Source organism: Dipodomys spectabilis, unplaced genomic scaffold, assembly GCF_019054845.1.
Source record: "Dipodomys spectabilis isolate Male_0828 unplaced genomic scaffold, ASM1905484v1 ptg000210l, whole genome shotgun sequence".
NCBI classification, from domain to species: domain Eukaryota; kingdom Metazoa; phylum Chordata; class Mammalia; order Rodentia; family Heteromyidae; genus Dipodomys; species Dipodomys spectabilis.
In genome coordinates this window covers 1453390-1474885 of record NW_024870887.1, presented here as the reverse complement: position 1 = coordinate 1474885, position 21496 = coordinate 1453390, and the positions used below count along the sequence as shown (strand labels likewise).

General features: G+C 40.2%; 1 protein-coding gene across 5 annotated transcripts in view; it reads right to left on the bottom strand.

Annotated features, from left to right (window-relative positions):
• The window catches only part of Ncoa1 (nuclear receptor coactivator 1), a 206445-nt gene that overhangs the window by 108864 nt on the left and 76085 nt on the right, over positions 1–21496 (bottom strand). For all 5 annotated transcript variants that reach the window (XM_042696731.1, XM_042696727.1, XM_042696729.1 and 2 more), the window contains one exon: positions 9996–10080. The gene's annotated coding sequence lies outside the window, so the exon portion shown is untranslated. The remainder of the gene's footprint in view (positions 1–9995; positions 10081–21496) is intronic.

The window sequence follows — 21496 nt, the reverse complement described above, 5'->3', positions numbered from 1 at the left end:
TACCTCACTCTTCCTACCTCCCAGACCCTGCTGCTACCTATAGCGGAAGCTGCCATGTGCTCTCTCCAGGAGAAATATGGCTCCTCTAATAAACCTTGTAATAATTTTTCTCCTGTGTCTGCCTGCCTCTGCATGGTCCCCTGGCATGGATGTGACAGATCCTTTCATGGATCCTTTCAAGCCCCAGCCTTCTACTCTACTTCCTGTTTGCCACAAGGTGAAAAACTTCCTCTACCAGACATCCCTAATGTCATGATATTCTGCACAAATGCATGGGCCAAAAAACTCATGGCCTGAACCCTCTGATAATATAATCTTATGATATGATATAATAAAATATGGTATATAAAAATATAACTTTTCTCTTGTCCCTCTCATGTATTTTTCACAGCAACCCAAAGCAACAAATACAGTAAGCATAAGCAATCTTTTCTCCCCGTCTCACCATTCCCCGATCCAGTCTGCAAAAAGCTAGATGGTAAATTATTTTAGGATTTACATATTATAGAGCCTCTGTCACAACTGCTCAACTGTCTGACAGTGAAAACAGCTGTAAACTATATACAAACTAATGGGAACTGTAGCTTTAAGTTAAAAACAACAACAACAACTTTATTTCTAAGAAACAGACTGAAGGCCAGACTTGGCCCATATTTTGGCTCACAGTTTGCTGACACCTGGTCTAGATCACATACCAAACCAAACAAAACCAGGCACTGGTAGCTCATATCTGTACTACTGGCTATTCACGAGGCTGAGATCTAAGGAGCAATGTTGAAGCCAGCTGGGAATCCAGCTCAAACACTAAAGTCTGACTCATCTCCTTCAGCATAAACCTGCACTGGAAGTATGGCTCAACTAGTAGAGCGCCAGCCATGAGGTAAAAAGCCAAGGAAGAGCTGGAGGACCTAAGTTTAAGAATTGGTGTCAGCACAAAAAGAGGAGGAAAAGGATTATAAATTAGCTAAATGCTAAGGAAAAATCGTTTCTGAACAAAAAAACTGTTAAGAAAAATGATGAGTCATCATCAATTTCTCAGAATAGTGAGAAATAATAGTGTGAGAGAGCATGATACAGCAGAAAGAACCTATACAAGCTTTTCATACACACTAGTTGCTTAATAAAATATTGATCTCCTTTCTCTTGTCAGCAGTGCCATCTATCAAGCCAATGCTTGATGCTAAGCCCTGCTTCTAAAATCACTTATTCTGGTCCTCTGACAAGAGCTTGATTCTTGATGTTGGTGAATATACTCCTGGTACCCTTGTCTCAAGCTTTTAGTGCTACTTCATTCTTTTTTTGCCATATAAATTCACACACATCACAATATCATCCATTCTGGATAGCAGATGTCAGAACAACTATCATTCACCCATAAAAAGCTGGTTAGAAATAGACCATATCATAGTTCATGCAAGGAATTTAAGCAAATACAAGGGGACTGACATAATCTCCTGTATCCTATTTGACCACAGTGGAATCAAGCTATTTCTCAGTAACAAAGCATACCGCAGAAATTACTCAAATACATGGAAATTGAACGGCACACTTCTAAGCAATGCCTGGGTAATGGAAGAGATTAAAGAAGAAATTAAAAAATTCCTACAACTCAATGAAAATGAAAACACATCGCAAAGAAACTTGTGGGACACAGCAAACACAGTCTTGTAATTAAAACAGCTAGAAAAACATGAAAAAATGGAACCTAAATGTAAGGTCTGCTCCTGGATGGCAAGAAGACTCCATCCTCCTAGCAGCAAAGTCTCCACTCAGTACCTGGCACATCTGGAAGAGGTCACATCTGCATCCGCTGAGGTCACATCTGAATTTGATGTGGCCACACCTTGCTCCGCCCATACCCTAGATAAGACCTAGCCCAGGCCCAGATGCACTTTTTTCTAGCTTTTTGTTCTCTTTCCCAGCTCTCCCTTGTCTTTTCTAGCTCTTTCTCAGCTCTTTTCCACCTCTTTCCCAGGTCTTTCCCAGCCGCATGGAGGGCCAACGTGGCCTGATGCCAGCCAGATGATGAATAAACCTACCCCTTACCTGAACACCACGTGCGTGGTGCTGTTCTTACTCGGCTACCTCTTTTTAAAAGCTTAACACTAAAGTTACTAGACAAACTAAGAGCGGAGATTAATGAAATAGAGAATCGGAGAATCATAGCCAAAATTAACCAAACAAAAAGCCGGTTCTTTGAAAAAAATAAACAAAATTGATGAACCACTGGCAATATTAATTAAAAAAAGAAGAGAGGAAACCCATATTAACAGATTAGGGATGCCACAGGAAAAATCACAACAGGTACCCAAGATATCCAAACAATTTTAACGGACTACTTTCAAAAGTTATTCTCTCTAAAGAAAGAAAACCTGGCAGAAATGGATGCATTTTTAGAGAAATACAAGTTGCCCAAACTGAGCAAAGAAGTAAATCAATTAAGTAAGCCAATATCCTACAACTAGATACAGGAAGCAATCAGAAGTCTTCCAACAAAGAAAAGCCCAGGACCAGATGGATTCACAGCAGAATTCTATAAGACCTTTAAAGAAGAACTAATACCCATACTCCTCAAGCTCTTCAGAGAAACAGAGAAGGAGGGAGCTATCCCAAACTCATTCTACAATGCCAATATCACACTCATCCCCAAACCAGGCAAAGACCCAACCAAAAAAGAGAATTACAGGCCAATTTCCTTGATGAACACAGATGCAAAGATCCTTAACAAAATTCTAGCTAACAGAATCCAGAAACACATAAAAAAAATCATACACTACGACCAGGTAGGCTTCATCCCAGACATGCACCGATGGTTTAACATACGTAAGTCAATAAATTTAATCCAACACATCAACAGAGCCAAGGTCAAGAATCACATGATTATCTCCACAGATTATCTCCACAGATGCAGAAAATTTGATAAAATTCAACATTCATTCATGCTAAAAGCTCTGGAGAAAATAGGAATAGAAGGAACATTTCTTAAAACAATAAAAGCCATTTACGACAGACCAATAGCAAATAGTATACTTACTGGGGAAAAGCTACAACCAATTCTCCTAAAATTAGGAACAAGGCAAGGATGCCCACTGTCTCCATTCCTCTTCAATATAGTGCTGGAACCCTTAGCCAGGGCAATAAGGCAAGAAAAAGACATTAAAGGGATCTGCATAGGGAAAGAAGAAGTTAAACGATCCCTTTTTGCAGATGACAGGATACTATACCTTCACAATCCCAAAAACTCCATCCCCAAACCCTTAGAAATCATAAATCACTTCGGCAAAGTAGCAGGATACAAAATCAACCCACAAAAATCAGTCGCCTTCCTGTACACTGACAATGTACAAGAAGAGAGGGAAATAAAGGAAGCAACCCCATTCACAATAACCTCCCCCAAAATAAAACATTTAGGGATTAACCTAACCAAAGATGTAAAAGAACTATTTAATGAAAACTATAAAAAGTTAAAGAAAGAAATTACAGAAGACACTAGGAAATGGAAAGACCTCCCATGCTCTTGGATAGGCAGACTTAATATAGTGAAAATGGCAATACTGCCAAAATTAATATACAAATTCAATGCAATTCCTATTAAAAACCCAATGACGTACATCTCTGAAATACAGAAAACAGTCCAAAAATTCATATGGAACAACAAAAGACTTAGAATAGCCAAAACAATTCTAGGAAATAAAGACAACATGGGAGGGATATCCATGCTGAACTTCAAACTCTACTATAGAGCCATAATAACAAAGACAGCATGGTACTGGCACAAAAACAGACCCAAAGACCAATGGAATAGAATAGAAGATCCAGAAATAAAACCGCATGCCTACAGTCAGCTGATATTTGACAAAGGAGCCAAAGACATACAGTGGAAGAAACACAACCTCTTGAACCACTGGTGCTGGGAAAACTGGATGGCCACATGCAGAAGACTCAACATCAACTCAAAATGGATTAAAGACCTTAACATCAAACCTGAATCTCTGAAACTAATGCAGGACAGAGTAGGAGAGACACTTGAACTTATAGACACAGGAAGGAACTTCCTGAACAGAGTCCCAGGGTCACCACAAATTGGAGAGACTCGACAAATGGAACTACTTTAAAATAAAAAGCTTCTGCACAGCTAAAGCTATCGCAACCAAGCTAGAAAACCAACCAACTAATTGGAAAAAATATTTACCAGCAGTATATCAGACAAGGGGTTAATATCCAGTATATACAGGGAACTCAAGAAACTAATCCCTCCCAAACCTAATAAACCAATTACTAAATGGGCAAGGGAACTAAAGAGAGACTTCTCAGATGAAGAGATAAAAATGGCAAAGAAACACATGAGGAAATGTTCACCATCCTGGGTTGTGAAGGAAATGCAAATAAAGACAACCCTGAAATACCACTCAGAATGGCCCACATCCTCAAGTCAGCCAACAACAAATGTTGGAGGGGATGTGGAAAAAGAGGAACCCTATTACACTGCTGGTGAGAATGTACACTTATACAACCACTTTGGAAAGCAGTCTGGAGGGTCCTCAGAAAGCTAAATATTGACCTCCCTTATGACCCAGTCATACCACTTCTAGGCATCTATCCTGAACAACAGAAACCAGTATATAAGTACACATGCACTTCCATGTTTATTGCAGCACTGCTCACAATAGCCAGGATATGGAAACAACCGAGATGTCCCACCACAGATGAATGGATCCAAAAATTGTGGTATCTATACACAATGGAATATTATGCAGCCATTAGAAATGACAAAATAACGGCATTTGCAGGGAAATGGATGGAGCTAGAAGAAATCATGTTGAGCGAGGTAAGCCAAGAGCAAAGAGACAAACGGTACATGGTCTTCCTGATAAGTGGATGTTAAATCCAAAATGTTAGGTGATATGACAAAATTAACAGGACTTAAGAAACAAAGGACTTCCACTCATCTGGTTGAATCACTACTAAATTACCCCATGCTGCTGATCACATGTATGGTATATATGTGTACACCGAAGGGGAACCAGGAAGATGACACAGAACTAGAGGGAATCAGGGAAAAACATTTAACAGTGGGACCCATTAGCTGCACTGGACATTGACCAAAATGAACTAAGCAACTTAATGGCATGGATGGGAGGGAGGGCTCAGCGGGAGGGAACAAGTGGGAAAGAGGGAACAGCTGATGCTATGCACAACAAAAGAAATGTACATACCACCCAATGTGGAAGAAATAACTATCACAAAGCTCATAGAACTCATAAATGTTATAGACCGTGATAGACAATTTGCTCCAGGAAAGTTAGAATGTGTTTGTGACTTTAACTGAGCATCACTATCCCACAATACTGTGATATTTGGGAAATTATGTAACCATTTAATCACAATAAAAAATTTGGAAAAAAAAATCAGAAAAAAAAAAAGCTGGTTAGAAACAGAGTAAACAAGAGGCTTGAAACAGGGTAGATGCTGATGGAGGACAGGTAATATTACTTCCCAGTTCCAGACTTTTAAAAGGAGCCAGGCAAAGAGAGGCTGTTAATTTAAATTAAAATGTTATCTACTTTAGAGGGAACAAAGGACATCTCACTTTATGCAAAGTGCTCTCTAAAGAAAGACCTCAGTTATAACAGGAGAAAATACCTCACTAAGCTTTATCCTGATGCTTTTATCTAGATCATTCTACTTCCAGCTGTGAAACTGACTGATGTTTTTGAAGCTCCCAAGGAGCCTCTACTAGTAACCATAGTTACTACATTAAAACAGTACCAAAAAAAAGTAGGAGAGAATATCAATTTGAAGAGAAAAACAGACTTCTTGAATTTTATCCAATTAAGCTAATAGTAACAAGACGTGATTGGACAAGGGCTTCAAGACTAATTTTTCTATAGTTCTTGATATCTCAGTGTGTAGGTCTAGTACCTCAATGGATTACTTTGCCTCATCCAGGAATGATTCTCAATTGCAAATACAGCCATTTAAAATATACAGTATTTTTTTCTTTTTCTTTTTCTTTTTTGTCAGTCATGAGGCTTGTACTCTGGGCCTAGGTGCTGTCCTTCAGGTCTTCAGCTCAAGGCTGGTGTTCTACCACTTGAGCCACAGCACCACTTCTGGCTTTTTCTGCTTATGTGATGCTGAGGAATCGAACCCAGGGCCTCATTCATATGAGGCAAGCACTCTACCACTGAGCCACCTGTCCAGCCCAAAGAGACAATATTTTATCAGGACAGTGTTGAATTTGTTTTCCAACACAGACCCTTACTTGGGAGAAAAAAAATTAAGAGCTGGGGGTTGCATGGTAATTAACACATGAATTTGAGCCTAAGACAGTATCTCTGGGGCATAACAGAAAGCTGCCCAAATTATTCTTCTCAACAATTTATTTTTCAAAAGGTTTTTATCAGGTCAGATGTGGTAGCTCATAACTGTAATCCTAGCTACTCAAGAGGATCATGATTTGTGGCCAACCCAAGTAAAAGGTCTGAAAGTGAATTAATAAAAGCTTGTACATACCTGTGATCTCAACTACATGGAGAATGTACATAGGAGGATCACTCTCCAGGCTAGCTAGACTACAAACACAAGAGTCTATTAAAAAATAGTGCTGGGCCAGGTGCCAGTGGTTCATGCCTATAATCCTAGCTACTCAGGAGGCTGAGATTGAGGATCACGGTTCAAAGCCAGCCAGGGCAGAAAAGTCCATGAGACTCTGATCTCCAATAAAAACCACTAGAAAACCAGAAGTGGTGCTGTGGCTCAAGAGGTAGAGTGCTCGCCTTGAGCTGAAGAACGCAGGGATAGCGCCCAGGCCCAGAATTCAAGTCCCATGACCGACAAAAACAAACAAACAAACAAAATAGTGCTGGGTACTGGTGGTTCACATCTGTAATACTACTCAGGAAGCTGAGATCTGTGGGATCATGGTTTGAAGCTAACCCCAGGCAGAAAAGTCAGTAAGATTCTTATCTCTAATAAAACAAAAAAACTCCAAAAAGCTGGAAGTGGAACTGTGGCTCAAGTGGTAGAGGCTAGGCTTGAACAAAAGATGCTCAGGGACAGAACCCAGGCCTAGAGTTCACACAAAAAAAAAAGGGGGGGGGAGGGGGCTGGTGATAGTAACCTGGCAAGGATGAAACCTTGAGTTCAATTCAGATGTTCCTCTTTTCACAGTTATTAACAACCTTGTGGATCTTTAACTAATTTATGCATTTTATATTTGAGGATCTATTATGCATCTGGTCCTGTATAAGATAAGGGATATATCACAATAAAGCAAACAGACAAAAGTCATGCCTTGTCCACCCTGGAAAGTCGAGATCAGGAAGACCACGGTTTGTGGCTATCCCAGGCAAAAACGTTAGCAGGACATCACCTCAACCAGTAAGGTAGGTAGGCATGGTGACATGGCTTTTTGGAGGCACAGTCAGATGAATCACAGTCGTAGGCTGGTCACCAGCAAAGTAGTAAAACCCCATCACGAAGAAAATAACTAAAGCAAAAAAGAGCTGGAGGTGTGGCTCATATGTGCCTGCCTAGCAAATGTGTGTGGTCCCAAACTCAAATTTCAGAACTCTCTTTTGTGTATCATTAGGAGGCCTCAAAAGTTACAAAATAAAAGAAATAAAAGACCTGAAAAGGCACCAGTGGCTCATGCCTGTAATCCTAGCTACTCGGAAGGCTGAGATCTAAGGACCGCAGTTCAAAGCTAGCCCGGGCAGGACAGTACCCGTGAGACTCTTATCACCAATAAACCACCAGAAAAGCAGAAGTGGCACTGTGGCTCAAATGGTAGAGTGCTGGCCTTGAGCTGAAGGTTGCACAGACAGCACCCAAGCCCAGAGTTCAAGCCCCATGACTGACCAAAAAAAAAAAAAAAAGACCTGAAGCCAGGCATGATGATGCAAGCAGGTAATGTCAGTTACTTCAGAGGAAGAGGTAGGAGGGGTTTGAGTGTAAAGTTAGAAAGATTATCTCAAAACAAAAATGCTAGAGGTGTTATCCAAGGGATAGGGTGACTTCAATCTGAAGTATGATTTAAAAAACAAAAGGGAAAGAGTTGAAGATAACTAGGTGGCAAAGAAGCAGCAAATAGGGAGGTACATCAGATCAGAGGGCTGGGTTTTTCCTACTTCTAGGTTGCATGTGTGCACACCTAGATATACAGAGTTATCAACTCTTCCCTTAACAAGTCTTTAATTCAATGCATCTGTTTAAGTCTGTACTATGTTTAATCCTTTAATTTCTTAATGCAATATATTCTAAGGATAATTTGTAAGAATAGCAAAAAATATGCAAAACAAACATCCAAAAGACTAAGGCTTTCATACTACACCAGTAAAAGAGCCTAATTATGCATCAATAGATAACTAGATCAAAGTAACATCAGTATAGACAAACACATGGAAAGTCTAATATGGTAAAGGGAAATCTAATATGTACTGGTTGACTTTAAAATCAGCTTTATGTTTTGTTTTGTTTTTTTGCCAGTCCTGGGGCCTGAACTCTGGGCCTGGGCACTATCCCTCAGCTCTTCAGCTGAAGGCTAGCCCTCTACCACTTGAGCCACAGAGCCACTTCCAGCTTTTTCTGCTTATGTGGTGCTAAGGAATCGAACTCAGGGCCTCATGCATGCAAAGCAAGCACTCTACCACTGAGCCACCTTCACAGCCCTTTACTTTTTTTTTAACCCACTGTTTTTGTTTGCCAGCTTTCTTCAGAAGTCTACCTTTAATACTGATTTTAGGGCAGATGATAGAGTGCTTGCCTTGAATGCATGAGGCCCTGGGTTCGATTCCTCAGCACCACATAAGTTAAAAGCTGGAAGTGGCTCTGTGGTTCAAGTGGTAGAGCGCTAGCCTTGAACTGAAGAGCTGAGGGACAGTGCCCAGAGTTCAAGCCCCATGACCAACAAAAAAAAAAAAAAAGAAAAAGAAATGCTACCTGAATTATTCATTTTGGATTTTAAAAAGTCATATTTCTATAAAACATGACATAAAATTATGAAAGAATATGGACAGCTCCTGTAGTTATTAAACAGACAAATAAAATAATACCAACAGCCAAAAAACATGTGATAGAAAATACCAAATGGTTATAACTCAAATAGCATCCCTTTCATATCTTTTAGATTCTTTTTAAAAGAAAAAGAAAAAAGAAAAACCCCCAATATATCTGTGAATATATGTTCTGTCTCCCTTAACTAGAAGATGTCATATGTTTGAATATTTTTACACTAAACATGAAGGAAAAATTAGAGCAAAATTACAGCTTTGAATACTTAAAACATTTAAAAGCTTCTACACACAAGAACTCATATAAAATGAACAGAAAAACTGAAAGGGAAAATTCATTTATAGGAAGCAGTGAATACCATTAAAAATTCATAAAATTATATAAAAATTGGTAAGATACCCAATAGGTTAAGTAGAACTCTAAATATAACAAAAAATTAAAATAAAGTAGCAACATGTACCTAAGAGTTTACTAAATGCAGGGTGAGACATCAAGGTGATAATGTAGTAAGACATGCCTGCTCACTGGCTGGGGGGAAAAAAGCTGACAGCACTCATCAGGCAGCAATCTGACATGGAGTAGCTCTGGGAGGGAATTATTACAATTTAAGAAAAGTTTGATTCCACTTCACATTTGACAGCTGTGCTACTAGACAAGTTGAATACCATTTTTAGCAGCAGTCTCTCCATTGTAAAATATGAACTTGTCAATGTTATTCTAATGATAGTGCAACAAAGCATGGATTGATTCACACAGTCTGTGGACTCTGGAAATGCAGACCTTGCAAGTTTATGATTGGACCTGTGTGAATAAACATATATGAAATATACTTCAAAAAGCCCCTTTATCCAAAAGAAAACTGAAAACCACCTTAACACCAGAGCAATGATAAAGTCACCTATTATCTGGCACAGTACAAGCCCAAGTTAGGACTTCACTATGAAAATCCAGGTTAATCCTGAAGGTGATCTTGAACTTACCCTGTTTACTTCTAAACTCCTCGGAGTAATATATAGTGATTTCTTAGGAGATTAATTCCTTATCTAATATAGTTGTAACAGGAACCTGAAAGTAAGAAAACAGTATCAGTAAGAAAACAGTATCTACCTGGATCAGTTGCATAAAATTAACTCAATCTAATTTAGAAAAAGGAGGGAGGTTATATTGTTTAATGTATTTATATCACTCTCTCCTTTTTTTTTTTTTGGTCGGTTGTGGGGCTTGAACTCTGGGCTTGGTCGCTGTCCCTGTGCTCTTCAGCTCAAGGTGAGTGCTCTACCGCTTGAGCCACAGGGCCACTTCTGCTTTTCTAGTGGTTTGTTGGAGACAAGAGTCTCACCAGGGGATGGGAAGGTGGCTCAGTGGTAGAGCGCTGCCTTGCATGCCTGAGGCCCTGGGTTCAATTCCTCAGCACCACATAAGCAGGAAAAAAAAAGCCAGAAGTGGTGCTGTGGCTCAAGTGGTAGAGTGCTAGCCTTGAGCTGAAGAGCTGAGGGACAGCATCCAGGTCCAGAGTTCAGGCCCCATAACTGGACCCCAAAAAAAAGAGTCTCACGGACTTTCCTGCTCAGGTTGGTTTTGAACCATGATCCTCAGATCTCAGCCTCCTGAGTAGCTAGGATTACAGGCGTGAGCCAGCCACGAGCATCTGGCTTTATAGCACTCTTTTAAATTCATTAAACTGTGTAGTAACACTGGGCACCAATGGCTCACACCTTTAATCCTAACTACAAAGGGGGCTGAGATCTGAGGATCAAGGTTCGAAGACAATCCAGACAGAAAAGTTCACGACACTCTTATCTCCAATTAACTTCCAAAAAGCAGGAAGCAGTGCTATGGCTCAAATGGAGAGCACTGGCCTTGAGTAAAGAAGTTCAGGGACAGTACCCAAACCTTGAGTTCAAGCTCTAGGACTGGCACGAAGGGGAGGGGAGGGGAGGGCAGGGGAAGGGAGGGGAAAGAAGGGGAGGGGTGAGGAGAGGAGAGGAGAGGCAGTAACTAGTTTCATCTTTGGTATAGCTCTAAAACCACGATGTAACTAATTTTTAAAACTACATTGGTACACTTTCTCTAGACACAAACAAAAACTAGAGATTTTATGTAGTTTTGAGTTTTTGGACAGTCTTGGGGTTTGAACTCAGGTCTTGGGCACTGTCTCTGAGCTCTTTCTGCTCACAGCTAGCACACTACCACTTTGAACCACAGGGCCACTTCCAGTTTTCTGGTGTTAATTGGAGATAAGAGTCTCACAGAAGTTCCTGTTGGGCTAGCTTTGAACTGTGATCCTCAGATCTCAGCCTCCTGAGGATTACAGGTGTTAGCATTATCTCCACCTCTGGTCCTCAGCTCCACCTAGACCTGAGCTCCTCCCTAACCTACAGTTTCCACCACTAGCTGGCCACTCCCTCCCCCTGCCCCAGACCTACCTGTGCATGCCACTTACCCCAGAGTTACCCACCAGTATGAGGGCAGATGCAATATTGCTCCCTCTCCAGGGGGATATATGGCCCCTCTAATAAACCTTATAATAATCTTTCTCCTGTGCCTACCTCTGTGTAGTCCCCTGGGATGGTCATGATGGATCCTAACAACAGGCATGAGCTACCACCTGACAGTGTGTGTGTGTGTGTGTGTGTGTGTGTGTGTGTGTGTGTGTGTGTGTGTGTGTGTGTGTGTGTGTGTGTGTGTGTGTGTGTGTGTGTGTGTGTGTGTGTGTGTGTGTGTGTGTGTGTGTGTGGCCAGTCCTGTGGCTTGAACTCAGGGCCTGAGCACCATTCCTAAACTTCTTTTTGCTCAAGGTTAGCACTACTACTTGAGCTACAATGCCACTTTCTGCTTTTTCTGTTTATGTGGTGCTAAGGAAATGAACCCAGGGCTTTGTGCATGCTAAAAAAGCACTCTACCACTAAGCCACATTCACAGCCCTTGTGTGTGTTTTAAATAAGACTCTCAAAAACAAACAAAAATGGGCTAGAGGCCTGGCTCAAGAGGTAAAGTCCCTTCCTAACAAGTATCAAGTCCTGAGTCAAACTTCAATACCACTGAAGTAGAAAAGATTAATTATGAAACTTTATTTCTCACAATGCACCAGATTTTTATTTAAAACAAAAAAAAGCAAAGGAAGGCATGATTGTTCAAAAAAAGAAATGTACTCATTACCTGACCTATAAAATGGTAACCCCTCTGTATACCTTAATAAAATTGTATTATTTTTAAGTTTTCAAAAAGAGCTACAGTGACAAAATTCTATCCAATCAAGCACATGCAAGCATAGTAAGTATATGGGTGCTTGTGTAAAGAGCTACAGGGGATTTTAATGATAATTACAGCAAAACAAAGCAACTGAAAAGTAAAATACTTGGACTAGCAGTGTAGCTCAGTGGTAGAGTACTTTCCTCACCTGAGAAAAGCCTTAGATTTTACCTCTAGCACAAGAAAAAAAATGGAGGGAAGGAGGGAAAGGAGGGAGGGAGGGAGGGAAGGAGGGAGGGAGGGAGGGAAGGAGGGAGGGAGGAGGAGAAAGAAGAGAGAGGGAGGGAGTAAGAGAGAGGGGGAAAAGGGAGGAAGAGAAAGAGAGGGAGGGAGATGGAGGGAGGAGGGAAGGGGAAGGGGGAGGAAGAAGCATGAGAAAGAGGGAAGGATGGAGGGAAAAAGACAGAAAGGAAGAAAGAAAGAAAGAGAAAGAAAGAAAGAAAGAAAGAAAGAAAGAAAGAAAGAAAGAAAGAAAGAAAGAAAGAAAGAAAGAAAGAAAGGGAGAAGGAAAGAGAGAAGGAAAGAAGGAAAGATTGATTCTAAGTAAAAGAGCCCTGGACATTATCCATAGTATACTTAAGACTGAAGGTGGAGAGAAAACAGAGCAGGTAGAGAGCTCAGGATCCAAGGAACATTAATGTGATAGCTAAGTTCTGTGAGTATTCTTTTCTACTTTATACATCCTAGACTTGGAGCTAAAGTTGGCAGCCTAAAAATATCAGATTCCCTATCTACTCCCTAAAAGAATCAAGCAAGCAAGCAAAACTAACCATTTCTCTCCCTAGTCAAATGATCAGGAATGAGACAATTCAGACAAAAGTGGTTACAGTTAGCTAAACATCACAAAACAAAACACAAAACTGTAGTTTGGGTGAAAGCACTCAATTTTCCTTACAAAAGTGACGTCAGAGAAGACCTGCACGACCAGAGCCCTCCAGCAGATGAAGAGACCTCTCTTCTCATGGTGTCAGTGAAGACCACAGAGTGAGCTTGGCTTCCACCTGACAGTAACAAGAGACCCCTTCCCTCTCTGCTATAGGTAGCTAGGTATCAGAGGAGGCCTACTGGTGACTCAGGCCTCTTACCTCCTCACAGTAAAGACCACATCCCTGTAGTGACCATGTTAAGACTGGTAATAAGGAAGCAACTCCTGTTCCCGCTCCCTTCAGGGAAGGAGTCTGAGTAGGGCAGAATTCCCTTCCTTGACCTTGAGTAAGTTGGAATCAACTCCTAACATGAGTTTCAAAAGAGGTAAAGTAGAGAACATGGAGCAGTATCCATGGGGCAGTAATAAGGCACAGCATGCTACAGCAGTTCCAGAAAAAGCCAGCTGAATCAGGACATTTAAATAAATTACAGAATCTCAGAACATAATTCCCCAAACATCTAGGTATCAAATGAATAATCACTCATCAAATCAAGAGTTAAACATAATCTCAAACTTAATGGAAAAACAAAGACAATCTATATATGCCAATGTCAAAACATCAGAGAAAGGAAAAATGATCTGAAAATAATTTTTAACTGGTCATGATTAAAAAATGGCTCAAGGAGCAATTATACACATACTTGAAAGAAAAACTTTATAAAGAGTACCAAAGGGAAAAATATATACAAGAAATAGGGCAAAGCAAGAAATGACAAATGTGAATACTAAATGGACATTTTAGGACTAAAAATTACAACAGATCAAATATCATACCCAAAGGATGGATGCAATAGCAGAAAGGAGAGGACAGGGAAAAGAACTGATTGATGAGGCAGAAAACAATAATAGAAACTACTTAATTTAAATGACAGGGAGAAAATATACTGAAAGCAGTGTTGGGACCAGTGTGAATATAAAAGATGTATCTCCCATATCATCAAGTCTCAAGAATTGAAAAGAAATAATCTAGGGCTGAGGCTGAAAAATTCCCCAAGAAATAAAGGTTTCTTGCCTCATGTGGACAAAGCGCACAAACTTTTTTAGTTGTTGTTTTCTTTTTGTTTTTGTCAATTGTGGGGCTTAAATCCAGTGCCAACATTGAGCTCTTTTTGCTCACAACTAGCACTTATTGAATAAGTAATGCTAGGAAAAAACATTTTAGAACCATGTAATACTTTTAGGTACAATGAAAGTAAAGGCTAAAACAACAATTCTGTAAGACAATGTGGAGACATCTTTAAAAATGCCTATCATTATATACTTCATTATATGCTTCCTTACTGACAGTTACAACACTTGCTAAGAAATAAATTCCGACAAGAAAAACCTCAAACCTGAATCTCATCAAGCTTTATACCCACTGAACATGTACAGGAGGAGCCAGGCGTGATGGTCCATGCCCATAATCCCAGACACTCAAGAGGCAGAGATGGAAAGGATTGTAGTCTGAGGCTAGCTGGAGCAAAATATTAGTAAGATTCCATCTCAACCCACATCTGGGTAAGGAAGCATGCACTGCAATGCTAGCTATGAGGGAAGCATATATATGAAGATCATGATGGCCCCAAGCAAAACCACAAGACACTATGAAAAATAATTAAAGCAAAAGGGTTGGAGGTATGGCTCAATAATTGTATTTTCAACACCCCAAAAACAATGCGTAGGCTGGGTGCCAGTGGCTCATGACTGTAATCTTAGCTACAGAGGAGCTGTAGCTAAGAAGGAGGCTAAGAGGAGGCTAAGATCAGAGGATGGCAGTTCAAAGCCAGCCTGGGCAGGAAAGTAGTCCATGAGACTCTTACTTCCAATTAACCACCATAAAACCAGAAGTGGTGCTGTGGTTCAAGTGGTAGAGTGCTCGCCGTGAGCTGAAGAGCTGAGAGACTGCACCCAGGCCCAGAGTTCAAGCCCCATGACTGACCAACCAACCAACCAACCAACAAAATGCCTAGGTACTAGTTAGGAAGGGTATAAAAGACACTTCAATGAAAACAAGAAAACCTTGAAGAAAGAGACTGAAGGAGACACCAAGTTGGAAAGACCTTCATGCTTATTGAAGGGCAGAATTAGTATGATTGAAAAAAAAAAAAAAGCAGTGTACAAATTCAATGCAATCCCCACCAAAGTCCCAATATCATTTTTCATAGAAGTAAGAAACACAATCCAAAAATTCATATGGAAGCATAAGGACCAAGAGGAGCAAACGCAATTCTGAAGATAAAAGGCAATGCTGGAGGTGCTACAGATGATGTATGAGGGATCTCTAAAGCATCATAGTCTTACACAAAACCACAGGTTTTTGAGACCCAATCAGGAGAAGCACTTCAAAGTGTCTCATAAAAAGAGTCTTTGCTAGAGGTGTGGCTCCCATGGTAGAGTCCTGCCTTGCAAGCATATGTCCCTTTGTTCAATTCTCAGCAATAACACAATAATAAAAGATCAAAGATGAAAAAAGAATAAAATGAACAACTACAAATAAAAAGAATACAAACAATACTGAGAGTTAAACACATTCTATGAAATAAATCCTGACAAGAAAAAACTCAAACCTGAATCTCATCAAGCTTTATAACCAACTGAACATTTACAGAAGCCAGGCGTGATGGCCCATGCCTGTAAGATGATGCTTCTCAGATGAGACTCTCCGAGTCTCACAAAGTGGAAATTTTAGCATGGACTTACTTCAGTAAAACAGGATAACGTAGGGAGAAATGGAGACAAGAAATATTTGCTTAAAAAAAAAAGGAATATTTGCTGCTCATACACAGCACAGGAAACGGGAGTTCAGTATCACAACACTGAATTCAAACTATAGCAAAAGGTAAGCAACAAAACAGCTTGGCAAAGGCACAAAAATAGATCCAAAGACCAATGAAACAGAATTGAAGATCCAGGAATAAAACCACAGAAGTACAACAATAGCAATTTTGACAAAAGAACCAAAAACAAATACTGAGAAATTTTGACAAAAGAGCAAAAAACAAACACTGGAGAAAACACAGTTATCTGGTTCTCTACATGCAGAAGACTGAAACTGGACCTTACCTCTTACCTTTTACAAAAATCAACTCGGACTAGATTTCTTAAAAACTCAAAAAAAGATATAAAAATTTAAATCTACTATAGGAAAACACAGAGGAAACACTGGGAGATTCAGGTACAGGTAATTTTTTTCTGAATGGAACTCCACAAATCACCCAGAAAATAAGAAGAATGAACAAGTGGGAGCACAACAAATTAAAGTTTCTGCACAGCAAAAGATACAATTGCCAGAACCAAGAAACAAACCATAAAATGAGAGAAAATCTTCGACAACTATTTAATGGATAAAAAATTAATAGCCAGAATATATAAAGAGCTAAAAAAAATTCTAAATAGCCAAAGAACAATTACTCCACTTAATAAGTGGGCAAACAAATCAGACAGTTCTTTGAAGAAATACAAAAGACTAATTGATGTAAAAAGAAATATTCAATGTACTTAGTCATAAAAGAAATGCAAATCAAAACTATACTAAGATTCCATCTCATCTTATTAGAATGATTGTCAGAAAAACAACAAATGCTGACAAGAACTGGGGGGTAGGGGAGAATCCTCATGTATTGCTGGTAGGAATATAAATTAGTGCAAACACTATGGAAATCAGTATGGAGGTTCCTCCAAAAGCTAAAAAATCAATCTACCTTATGAGTCTGCCATACCACTCTTGGGCATATGCTAGTTGGAGTATAAATCAATACTCAAGAAAGGTACCCGCATACCCATATGGAGCCAAACAGTAGAGTCAGCGAAGGATGACTGGATAAAGAAAATATAGTGTGTGTGCAAATGTATGTGTATGTGGACGTGCCCACATATATATGTACCAGGGAATATTAAATAGCCATATATAAAAATGAAATAATGGGCGGCACCACTGCCTCACGCCTGTAATCCTAGCTACTCCGGAGGCTGAGATCTGAGGATCAGAGTTCAAAGCCAGACCAGGCAGGAAAGTCCGTGAGACTTTTATCTCCAATAAACCACTCAGAAAACCAGAAGTGGTGCTGTGGTTCAAGTAGTAGAGCGCTAGCCTTAAGCTGAAGAGCTGAGGGACAGCGCCCAGGCCCAGAGTTCAAGTCCCACGACCAATCAAAAAAGAAGAAGAAGAAAAGAAAGAAAGAAAAGAAAAAGTAAAGAAATAATGAAGCCAGGAACTGGTGGCTCATTCCTGAAATCCTAGCTACTCAGGAGGCTGGAGATCTGAGGATCGCAGTTCAAAGACAGTCCTGGCAGAAAAGTCCATGGGACTTTTTTTTTTTTTTTTTTTTTGTCTTTTGTCGGTCGTGGGGCCTGAACTCTGGGCCTGCACGCTATCCCTGAGCTCTTCAACTCAAGGCTAGCACTTGAGCCACAGTGTCACTTCCGGCTTTTTTCTGCTTATGTGGTGCTGAGGAATCGAATCCAGGGCCTCATGCATATGCAAGGCAAGCACTGTACCACTTAGCCACCTTCCCAGCCCCGTCCATGGGACTCTCTAATAAACTACTCAGAAAAAGCGAAAAGTGGTGCTGTGGCTCAAGTAGTAGAGCACTAGCCTGGAGTAAAAGAAGTTCATGGAAAGCACTCAGCCTCTGAGTGCAAGCCCCAGGACAAGCACAAAAGAAAGACAGAAAGACAAAGAAATACAGTTATTTGCAAAGAAATGGATGAGACTGGATAAGATCCTTCTGAGTGAGATAAGTCAAGGTCAAAGACACAAATACTGTATGCTTGCATTCACAAGTGGAAGTTAGACTTAAAAGACATATAAAGAGGCTGGGAAGGTAGCTCAGAGGTAGAGTACTTGTCTGGCATGCATGAGGCCCTGGGTTCCATTCCTCAGCACCACATTAGCAGAAAAAGTTGGAGGTGGTGTGGCTCAAATGGTAGAGCACTAGCCTTGAGCTGAAGAGCTGAGGGACAGCGCCCAGGTTCAAGTTCAAGCCCCACAACCATCAAAAAAAAGGACATATACAGCTGGGCGCTGGTAACTCATGGCTATAATCCTAGCTACTTGGGAGTCTGAGATCTGAGGATCGTGGTTCAAAGCCAACCTGGGCAGAAAAGTCCTGTGAGACTTATCTCCAATTAGCCACTCAAAAACCAGAAGTGGCAGTGTGGCTCAAGTGCTAGAGAGCTAGTCTTGAGCACAAAGAAGTTCAGAGACAGTGCCCAGGTCCCCTGTATACAAGTCCCACAACCTATAAAAAAAAAAAATTAAAAGACACACATACACATACACATCCACGGATATGTACATATGTATATATGCCTATTTACATAAATCCGTATGTATATATACACACACACACATAGAACAGGACTCCATAGAACAGGACTGGGAGGATGAGAAGGAAAACAAAAGATTGAGGGTGAATTATTTTTAAATGCACTGTAACTATGTATAAAGACAACATTAAGGCTGGGCACCGGTGGTTTACGCCCATAATTCTAGCTACTCAGGAGGCTGAGATTTGAGGATTGCAGTTCAAAGCCAGCTCCGGTAGGAAAGTCTGTGAGACTCTTATCTCTAATAAACCACTCAGAAAACAGGAAGTGGCACAGTGGCTCAAGTGGTAGCATGGCAGCCTTGAGCTAAAGAGCTGAGGGACAGCATTCAGGCCCAGAGTTCAAGCCCCATGAACGCCAAAAAAGAGAAAAGAAAAGACAACATAAGAATCTTTGAGAAATCCACAGTCAATAAGAGATTGTGGGAGCAGGGAAAGAGAAAGCTTAATAGAGAGGGTTATTCTGAACAAAATATAAGGTGTGAGCATCTGATATGCAATAGTGAAACCTTTGGTATAATTAATGTTCATACAAAAATGAAATGAATGACAGGAAAGTAGGGCAGCCTCTGAAGAAGTGAGTAGCAACACAAGAGAGGAGGGTTGGTAAGGAGAATGAGGAAAATAAAACAATGCCTATTGGAGTAGTTTTGAGGAGGAGAATGGGCTGAGGTAGCATGATGGAGGGGGTGAGGTAAATCCTAATTCCAACAAAAACAGTAGTAAAAACATGCTTTATTTTTAAGGCAGGCATGGTAGTACATACCTGTAATTCTAGCACTGAGGCTGAAGCAGAAGGATTACCACTTCATGGCCTGGCTGAGCTACAAAGTAAGACCCAATCTCAAAAAAAAGCTCTTCATCTAACACTTAGTGATAACAAATTACTGCTATATATTTTTTTTTTTTTTTTGGTTTGTTAATGGGGCTTGAACTCTGGGCCTACGTGTTGTCCCTCAGCTCTTCAGCTCAGGGCTAGTGCTTTACCACTGGAGCCACAGCACCACTTCTGGTTTTCTGAGTGGCTTATTGGAGATAAGAGTCTCACGGACTTTCCTGCCTGGGCTGGCTTTGAACTGTGATCCTCATATCTCAGCTAGGATTACCGGCATGAGCCACCAGCATCTAACACTATTAATTTTTAATACTGCTGTGATTATGTTCTTCCTAATTAAAAAAAAAAACCTTCTAATAAAAAAAAGATCTTTTCCACATTCATCATGAAATATATACAGATCTACTGATAAGATGTTTGAATTTGTTTCAAAACATGAGGGTAGAAGTGGGCAGGAACATAGACAAAAACAAAATTGGCTACCAATAGATCATTGTTGAAGTTAAGTAGGAGTTATTTATTCTATTTGTTTACTTTGGCTTCCGTTTGAAATTTTCCACAACAAAATACATTTAAAATGCATATTCCAGTTGTCTTTATCCTAAAGAAACTCTCATGTGGGTACATGAGAAGACACATACAAAATGACTCCTTTCTTCACTGTTCGTAATTTAAAAAAATATATAACCGTCAGCTGTAATGGTACACTTGTAGTACAAAATGAGATACAGAAACTGAAAAACAACTGAAAAACACATTATAAAAGAAAATAAAATTACACTGTCAAGTTACTTAATATTCACATAAAAATCTTCATACAATGCTATACATTTCCTACAAATATGTTCAAATGCATATTTTTGTGAGTGTATATGTATATGTATGTATGGGCATATAGTCATCTTTTTTTTTTTTTTTTTTTTGGTCAGTCGTGGGGCTTGAACTCTGGGCCTGGGCGCTGTCCCTCAGCTCTTCAGCTCAAGGGGAGCACTCTACCACTTGAGCTACAGCGCCACTTCTGGTTTTCTGGTGGTTTATTGGAGATAGGAGTCTCAGGGTCTCTCCTGCTAGGGTTGGCTTTGAACCACAATCCTCAGATCTCAGCCTCCTGAGTAGCTAGGATTACAGGCGTGAGCCACCAGCGCCCGGCTATAGTCATCATTTTTGTTCTGGGTTTTGTTGTTGTTTTGTGCCAGTCAGGCCCTGGGTGCTATCACTGAGCCTTTTCTGCTAAAGGCTAGTGCTCTACTACTTAAGCCACAGCTCTATTCCTGCTTTATTGGAGGGAGGGAGGATTAAATAGAGATAAGAGTCTCACAGATTTTCCTGTCCTGGCTGGCTTCAAACCACGATCGATCCTCAAATCTCAGCTTCCTGAGTAGCTAGGATTACAGATGTGAGCCACCAGCACCTGGCTAGCTTATTTTTGTGGTTTTTGAGACATTTTGTTTGTATCTCAGGCTGGCTCTGATCTCCAATCCTCTTATTTCTGCTACCCAGGTGCTGGGATTACAGGAATATAACACCACAGCCAGCTGTACATACTTATCTAAAAATAGATGAAAAAATATCTGGACAGATACCAAATGTTCAATGATAGTTACCTTCTGACAGAATGGGATAGACACGGGACGCATTTTTCCTTTTTTTCCCTATGGTTTATCCCTTGTTGTCACTGTATTTGATTTTGGTATTTGTGTATTGTATATACGTTTATCTGAATTAGGGAAGGGAAGGAGAACAACAAAATGGTAAGGCGAAGGACAAAGGGCAAATCAATGCAACAGTGATATTTACAAGACAACATGTTAGAAATGAACTTTACAACTTGGGGGGAGGGCATTGGGGAGAAGGGAAAGTGGGAGTAAAACAAGGCGGGGGTACTAATGTTTGACAAGAAATGTACTCACTACCTTACTATGTAACTGTAACCCCTCTGGACATCACCTTGACAATAAACTACAACTTAGCCTAAGCTTCACTGCAAAAAAGACTGGGAAATATAAAAAAGAACATAGACTAAACATAGGGCAAATACTAATTTCTCTGTTGCATGAGCTACATAAAGCTGTTTTAAAGGAAAATAAAATCATGTCCAAAATGGAGCTGGACCTTACCCATCATCTAGTAAATATTTCAAAACAAAAAATTACTTCT